At 34.7% G+C, this 8,805-nt stretch overlaps 1 pseudogene; it reads right to left on the bottom strand.

Annotated features, from left to right (window-relative positions):
• The window catches only part of LOC107695504 (peripheral plasma membrane protein CASK-like), a 249,522-nt pseudogene that overhangs the window by 49,653 nt on the left and 191,064 nt on the right, over positions 1-8,805 (bottom strand).

Below are 8,805 nucleotides of genomic sequence, written 5' to 3'. Positions count from 1 at the left end.
TGGTCTTTGTGACTGTTACATCATCAATACACTTGGTGATGTAGGCAGTGACAGTCTCTGAGTACTCCTGGAGGTCTGTGGTGTTATTGTATGTTGCAGCCTGCTTAAACATATTCCAGTCAGTGGTGTTAAAACAGTCTTGAAGAGCCTCTGACTACCCTTCCGGCCACACTTGCATCTGTTTGTGAACTGGTTTGGTGACTTAACGAGATTATGTCACAATTTATACGTCCACATATTGAAAACGCAATTGAAAATACAATTTGCAATTCCTTTTGAAAATTGTCCGGAAGATCGTTCCATACACCTAAAGGAAGTGTTCTTAAATGCAATACTGCTTTGTCCACGGAGGTTAAGGGAAACAGCTCTAATTCAGCTTTTCCATAAGCGCCACCTAGTGTCAGCGAGTGGATTTACAGAGACTTATATTTACATTCAGCCTGTGTGCAGATTCTGTCTGGCCAAAAACGGACCGAATTTGCATGCCCTGCTTTACATTTCCACCGTTTGATGAAAAACAAGCTTATGTGGATTCTACACATTTGAACAATTCAGATAAGTTATCTAGCATTATTTAAGGAGCAGATAAAATGCATAATCATTTATTAATCAATTATCATTTTGACATATATTTTCTTTATTTAAAAGCTGAAATGTGAGGTTTACCTTTTTATTAAACTTTTTCAAAGCTTTATTTGAACATTTACATTAGATATTTCAACATGCTATTAAACTGTTGTCAGTCAAGTTGTCATTTAAAATCTGAACATCATTGGTAATGTTATTGTTTTAGTGATTATGCAAACAAAAAGTCATTTTATTTGTTGTTTGTTTGATTTTTAAATATAAAACTTGGTTAAGTGATTTATGTGTCGATACTTTTTGAACATCTCTAGCACATTGTAACAATACTGTGATAATACTGATAACCGTGATAATTTTGGTCACTATAATCGTGATAAGAAATTTTCATACCGTTACATCCCTATTAGGGATGTACCGAAGCTCGGTGAGTTTAAAAGCCATCTGAAAACATTTTTTTTTAAAGATATTGTTCGATCACATATGTGTGAAGGTTGCTATCGTGTTAAATGTGTCTCTTTGTCCTTATTTAGGATATATTTAGACTGTTTCTTTTTGTATATTTTTAAGTAGATATTTGGTTAAGGTTTTTAAATGTTTTCCCTTCCTAAATGTTTTATTGTTTGTACAGCACTATGGTCAACTCTGTTGCTTTACTCAGTGCTTGAGAAATAATTTAGAAATTTTAATTTGAGTTTACGACACCAAAACCTGAAAATTCTGTCATAATTGACTAATTCTCCTGTCATTCTAAACATTAATGGTTTCCCTCTTCTGTTGTCTCTGTTTTTTGTCCATTTTTTGTCTTACACAAAGTCAGCATGAAATGGAAATTCACAAATTCTCCAATCATTTAGTCCACTTAAAACCTGCCTCTTTCTTACAATTGACTAGAAACTTGCATTCAGATGAGTCTCCATCCAATCACAAACCAACAATTTTAACTAAGTACCTGTAATACATTTTTCCTTCTTTGACAAGCTCCTTCATTTGGATGTATGACATGGAAGAAAAGATATGTTGCTACTTCTGTTTCATCACAACTTTAGAAAGTCATACACATTTGGAATGACATGGGGGTGAGTAAATGACAACAGAATTTAAATTTTTTTTTTGTGAACTACAGTATACCTTTGATGGGATTTCTCACACATTTACAGCATGCCACATTTTTACTTTTAATGACTGTACTCACATTTCAGGTTGTTTTTCAAACATATGTTATTGTTACAGGTCTTTGTACATGCAGGGCAGCTTGTTTCCTTTTTTGTTACATTACAATTACTCACTTTCCTTTTACTTTTGATCAATATAATGCATCCTTTCAGCATTAATTTTTTTTTCCCAAAAAATATAAAAAAATTACGAGTGAAGACTGACTTTTGTAGATTTCCATCATTGTGGTTTGAGACAAACCCAGGATTTGAGGTAAATTATGATTCACAGAACTTTGTCATCAAGATCATCTTTGTTATAATAAGATCTGATTGCCCTGAGGCTGGTGATGGTAGATTTGCATTTCTCTGAGGCATCACACTCTGAAGTTGCAAATACCTAATTTTCTCTTGCAAATCACATATATAGTTTAAAGTCAGATACATAACACAAGTAAAATCTACAATACTGATACTACTCATTACACACTTTGTCTAAATTTTACCAAAGTTTTGATAAGCTTGGTACCATTTGTGTTTTTGTGTTTGCATTTATTGATCACAGTTCAGAGGTACACAGAATAAGTAATTAAACCAGCGATTGTTAAGTCTGATCAATGCAAAATATTATTGGTAGTGAAACATATTTTGAGCAGTAAAAATAAATGTAGCAAAGTTTTATTTTCATGTTTAACTTTTTTAATTGTCACATTTAATATTGAAGTGTTGTTACTGTACATGTTTGAGGTTTGTATTCAAATGCCTGTTACATGTCTAACAAATTCAAATACTGAGAATAAAGTTTTCTTAAAAAAAAAAATAAAAAATAAAAAATGTACATTTCTTCAATATAAGTAAACCAAATGTCCTGGCTTGATAATAAATTTCATTAGCATAGCAGAATATATGAAGATTTTTTTCCTGTAAGCGTGGGTGATTGTTGGGAGACATTATGTTTTCTATAGTTCTATAGTTATAGGTTGAGTTATAGGTTAGTTCAGCTATTAAGCAACTGATCGTCAGCACTTTATATTAGTTTCCCATTTAATTCCCTTCTATTGACAGCTGAAGGCTATTTATGAGAAAAGAGAACAGCCCAGTTTATTCTTGCAGTGTGATGTTGGATGGTACCTAGGGATGCACCGATATGAACATTTTGGCCGATACCGATAACTGATAATTCTTTATTTTTGAAAGATAAATCTATATCCAAATTTTTATATACTTTTTGAGAGCCTGATTACAAAAAAGGTCTCATCATTAAAACCCACATCCCAAACACTTCAACATAAGCAGCCTAGTTTGAACGGTGTACGTTTTAAAAATAATTTTACTCTCCCATTACCAAATTTAGTCATAAAAAAGTCTTACAAATAAATAAAAGAATGCATAAATAATGCAAACAAGTCACTGGACATCATTACACGTGTAAAGAATCAAAATGAATGTGCCATAGATCAATAAAACAGAATAGCCTCTGCACGGACAATAATTAAATGATTTTAATTACTAAACTATATTGTTGATGAAAATAATAAGAGAAAAATAAAAGTGGTTGTTATTATTAATAATGTATCAATGATTTTGAAAAAGTAACAAATTAATACCACTGTTTTAAATAGCAGCCGTTTGAGCTGCACGTGCTGAAGCTGAAGAGCTGAATGAACACGGTAAACTGAAGCGTTTTGCTGGCAGCTTATTTAACTCAAGGAAATGCATCCTGAGATTAATATTAATACAACATAAACATAATATTACAACTTATATATGTACAAAATGACGCAGTTATTGCGTGCTATAGTCAGAATGTGTGATCCTGTTGTGGATGCGCTCTTCCCATAACAACGCGCTGAAACACAGCAACTAAACCCAAAGAATTCACAACGTTTTATTATAATAATGTTCTCATTAGAATGTTATATACACGACATTCCCAATCATAGTTATTAATGTTGTGCACTGCTGTTTGAGCTGCGTGCGCTGAGCTAAAGATGATCACCGGTAAACTGAAGCGCTCTTTTAACTTAACCAAACGCATTCTATACGAGATAAATCAGATATACATCAAATAAACACAATAATACAACGTACAATTGCACAAAAGGCTGCAAACGAACAGCGCGCATCTGAAGTGTCTCTGAAGGAAATAATGCATTATTTATCGGCTTTAAGATATCGGCCAAATTTTCTTATCGGGCCGATACCGATAACAGAAAAAATTAGCATTTATCGGCCGATACCGATATGGTGGCCGATATATCGTGCATCCCTAATGGTACCATACGATAGAAGGGGAAAGTTGCAAAAGTGTGAAAACTGCTAAGACATGTAAATGTGTAACAGGGGTTTCGTCATCTGATTGGTTGAATTATACAGGATTTCTGGGAGACGTGTGTGTCGCATTCTTAAACATTCCGCCTGGAAACAAAGATGCCTTGTCGCCAAACCCCCTCATGTTAGAAGAAAGCTGTCGTGTTTACAACTGTGACAATGAGCGCTTATCAGGATCAACTAAGTGCTGGATTTTCAAAAGTATGTGAAATATGTAAAGTTCGTGGCATAGACTCTTTAAAATATGTCCAAGAGATTTACACACTGGTCTGTTATTGTGGGGACATTTCCATGCCCCTAAACATGATGCGGCACAAAACAAACATGATTAGTTGCTTTACCTGTCAGTCATGTGGGCTCTTAGGTGGTCCTTGGCCATTCAAAGCGGCCAAGGTTCCCAGACCTTATGCTGTCAGTCTGAAGGTCTGGCTATGCGAGACTAGGGTTTGATATACCTTACAGTCATCTGAAGCACTAAGACACCACTGAGCCTACCTTCACATCCCGGTGAATGATGTTGTTGTCATGGCAGTACCGCAAAGCCTCTAGGATCTGTCTCATGTAGTGACTAAAACAGAAGGAGAGCAGAGAGGAAGATGAAAAAGAGAGAAACCCATATTAACTTCAAATTTTATTGGCCTTGTCTACCTGAATGGAAAGAAAATTTAACTAGGTTTGGAACTACATAATGGTGAATTAGGGATGCAGCGATTAACCGATTTTACTATTAATCGCGTTTTAAAATGTCACGGTTAATTAATCGTAAAGGCTCCGCTACACAGAGTGTTTCTGTTTCATGGAATGGAACTGTTGCAACTTGCACAAAACAAAAACAAAGTTACATCAGCGGTGCAGCAGCTTAAAGTGCCATGCTTATCAGAGACACGGAGGATACTACACACACTAGATTAACTATGAAAGAGGGACCAAGCAGCGAAGATTTATGTCCACCAAAGAAATGCCTGAAGTCGATAGTGTGAGAGCATTTTGGGTACACCAAGAATGACCAAGGCGTCAGTAGGCACGTTTCCATTACCCTTCAAACTGCGCAAATTGAAATTGCGAATTGAAAATACGCCTAATGGAAACGTATCAATTTCGCAAAAATGCCAATATATCGCAAAAACCCATTAATGCTTAGACAATTTACACTGCACACGTCTGCGGTGCAGTGTGGCTCTGATACGGCCACTGAAGCTGATTGCGGCCACTCTAGTCAATGCTTGTGTTTATTCCAGCCGCGCCATGCACGTTTCTGAAGTGGCTCTCTGTGCTGCTTCTGTAAAGACACACGCATACGCCTCGTTTGAATAAATATAGAAAAAATCCGTTAAAATCCCACCAAAATCCGTTGCCATGACTTATTGCGAGAGGCAAAAGGTTACGTTTTAGTCGCATAACATTGGTTAATGGAAACGCCGACATTTCGCAATACTTTTTATCGAACTTTTTTATTGCGCAAATCTGTAATGGAAACGTGCCTATTGAAATATTGCCGTAAAAAAAGTTACTGTTAAAGGAGCGAATACATAAAGGATAATGAACGGCTAGCTGTGCATTAAACGATTTTAATCCACGACGTGAAAACAATAACCACCCGATGCAAAGCTACGGCTTGTTAGCTCTAGCATTCTGCCCGCTTCAAATTAGACAGAGATGAAATAGTGCGGTAAGATCACATTTATTTGAATGAGTTAATTATAACATTTATTTGAATGAATTATTCAATCGATCTCGAGAGAGAGAGAGAGAGGTGACAGTTGCGTGTGTGAATTACCTGCGTCTGCGCGTCTCTCTACAAACAATGAAGCTGTGAGTTGAATTACTTCAAAAACAAATTTGAAATTTTACCCCCTTGTTGCTGATGAATTAAATGTAGCGATCCAGTATTTAAGCTATTTTATTAATAAGAGTCGCGAGGCAGCACTGACAACAAGTTTCTGTACTCTTTTTTTCTTTTCTTTGTGCGCACAGCACGGTCTCCGATCTCACAAACCAAAACAATAGACATGATTTTCTCAGGCCACATGTAAAATTAGATGAATTATTAAAAAGATTATTAAAATGAATATGTGTAGATGAGAGTTGATGACAATAACAATTAATTCCCCTCATTCGTAACAGTTTCCCCTGGGGGATAAATAAAGTTAATATTAGTCTTATATTAATACTAATACTTAATTAACATTGTGATTTACTATCCCTGTTAAAGTATTATTCATTTTTAAGTCAAAAACCAACAAAATATTTTTTTCCACCATGTTTCCAAGTTCTCTACCTCAGGTCCAAAAGAAATGTAGAAAGAATGCACAAACTAAATAATTTTGAGATCCATTTCCATTTGTTATTTTCAAAAGGGAAATACTGACATGGATGTTTACAGAGCAGAGGTCACTTTTTTTTTTATTCCAATGGGAGAGATTAACTTGTTTGTCTTTATTATTATTTTATGCTGTATTATTTGGTTACTGTGTTATTTCTGTTTCAAAAGGCAGCAATAAATAACACTGTAAAATCTTAAGAGTGTTCATGTGATTTTATACATTAGTAGTGTTGTGAAATTAATGAATGCATAATAATCGTGATAACCGTGAAACAGTGATTATTCCTCAGAATATAATTGTACCAACAAAATCTATAATTGTTGCATCCCTAATGGTGAATAATTTTCTTTTTGGGGGTTAACTATTGCTTTTAACATAGAAATCTCAGTATACAACTTTAAGAAGAGCACAGGAACAGGAAATGGATGAAATTGTCCTCAAAGGGGTTTACCTGGCTACTGCCTCACTGTAAACAAAACCAGCGTCTGCTCTCTTCACAATCTCAAAGCAGAGATCTGCTCCATCCATGCTGAAAGACAGAACAAGACAGGAAACTCATCAGCAATATAAAGTCAAATACTGGCACAATCAGTTTTAAAATCTAATTCTAATTTAACTCTACAAGAAATAAATACAAATCTAAGATACGAGCCAAAATCCCTGCATAGGTCTATATGGGTGATTCTCAAGAAACCTTAGTTAAAGATTTCAAATATGAATTTTTAAAAAATGTTTGTATCAACAAATTTCCTTTTCAAGTATTAAGAGCAAGGTCTGAAGTGTTGGTGAGCATAAATTTAAAAAAGTTGAACATATTTTCCAAAACAAGTAAAAATCTCATTACTGCAACAGTCTGAAAACGTCAATGCCATTAGGAAAACTAATACATTTTCACATTTTTAAAAATGGATTATTAACAGTCATGCACAGTTACTTAAAATATATTTTTAAATTAAATTTTTTTTTTTCAATTATTTCTCTCATTACCACACCTTCTGCAATTTGCAAACTAATGTTTTTATTATTTTATTGAAAACTGACATATTTTCATGTGGCAAACCTGAAAGAACATCATGTATAGATTCTGCAAATATATTTAAAAGCAAACTACAAATTTTCCATTTATTAATTAAACATTAAAAGAAGTTTGCACACTACTACACCTGTGTGTAACTGTCTCAGACTTTTGTTACTGTTCTGTGCACATCATCCGCTGTTTCCACCACTTAACCAAGCCAACTCTTCTTTAAAGCATGATGACATTTTATTTCACGTCATTATGCTTGCATTAGCTCTTGTGTTGAGCTATTTTGTCCGCAGCCATTAAAGTATTCAATTTGTACAGCGACTGATTTGGCGCACATCATTCTCTCTCTATGAAACCTGTAAACCGCATTCACCAGTTCTATAGTGACACCAACTCTATAGCGGTTTGTACGAGCATTGGACTATTATTCTGCTGCGTGATACTGCAGAAGAACTGATGATGGCACGGTTTGATCTTCGGCTGACCAATCAGCAGAAAGGGGATGATAAAAAAAAGCGACTTTACAGTCTGGAAATACTTTAGGCTATAGCAAATTATTTATTGGACCCCCTATCACTTTAAGAACCACTGGTCTACACAGAAGAAATACCTGTCTAGACTTTGCCCCGGTATTTCTCATTTTTCTACTTTCAATATTAAATCAAAAAAACGAATGATCGAATGATACATGGATTTTGAAGCAACACAAAACTCCTTTCACATACTACATACTAAAACCACAAGGATGTTTTGGACTTTCATTGCATTTGGGATTTTATGTGAATAAAGAATAATGAAATGATAAAACAGTGCAGATTTGCTCAGAATGAAAGACTTACAACTCAAACACCATGTAGAGCATCCCATCAGAGCTGTAGGTCTCCAGAAGCTCCACTATGTGAGGATGTTTCAGCATGTGGCAGATGCTCGCTTCCCTCTTCAGATCTACAGAAAGACAAAAAGGCTCATTTCAGTTTCAAATCAAGTCAAGTTTATTAAGCTAGCTCTTCTTTTACAGTACATATTGCTTCATCCTTGAAGCCACTGAGAATTACTATGCTTAATAAAGGACCAAAGATAATTTTCAGTTTAATTCAATTTTGTACAAAATAATGTATTATTTTTAGCAACATAAAAAAAATACACTTGTATGCAAAGGTTTTATAACAATGCTAAATTCAAGCATGAGGAATGATGCCATTTTATTTAGACGTTTATTGTCTGTAATATCTCAATTTAACACAAAAAGTCAAGCTCAGCACCTTATTTCTCATCTGCATCTTTCACTACTAAAACTAGTTTTTATATGGTCATTCAGATGCAGGTTTTTGCACAAATCTGTGTAGACGACACCCACCCCCACCCCAACCATAGGTGTTCTTCTCTT

This window comes from Sinocyclocheilus anshuiensis, unplaced genomic scaffold, assembly GCF_001515605.1.
Source record: "Sinocyclocheilus anshuiensis isolate Anshui unplaced genomic scaffold, SAMN03320099.WGS_v1.1 scaffold562, whole genome shotgun sequence".
NCBI classification, from domain to species: Eukaryota; Metazoa; Chordata; class Actinopteri; order Cypriniformes; family Cyprinidae; genus Sinocyclocheilus; species Sinocyclocheilus anshuiensis.
The sequence above is the reverse complement of the archived record's forward strand: the minus strand, read 5'-3'. Positions and strand labels throughout refer to the sequence as shown.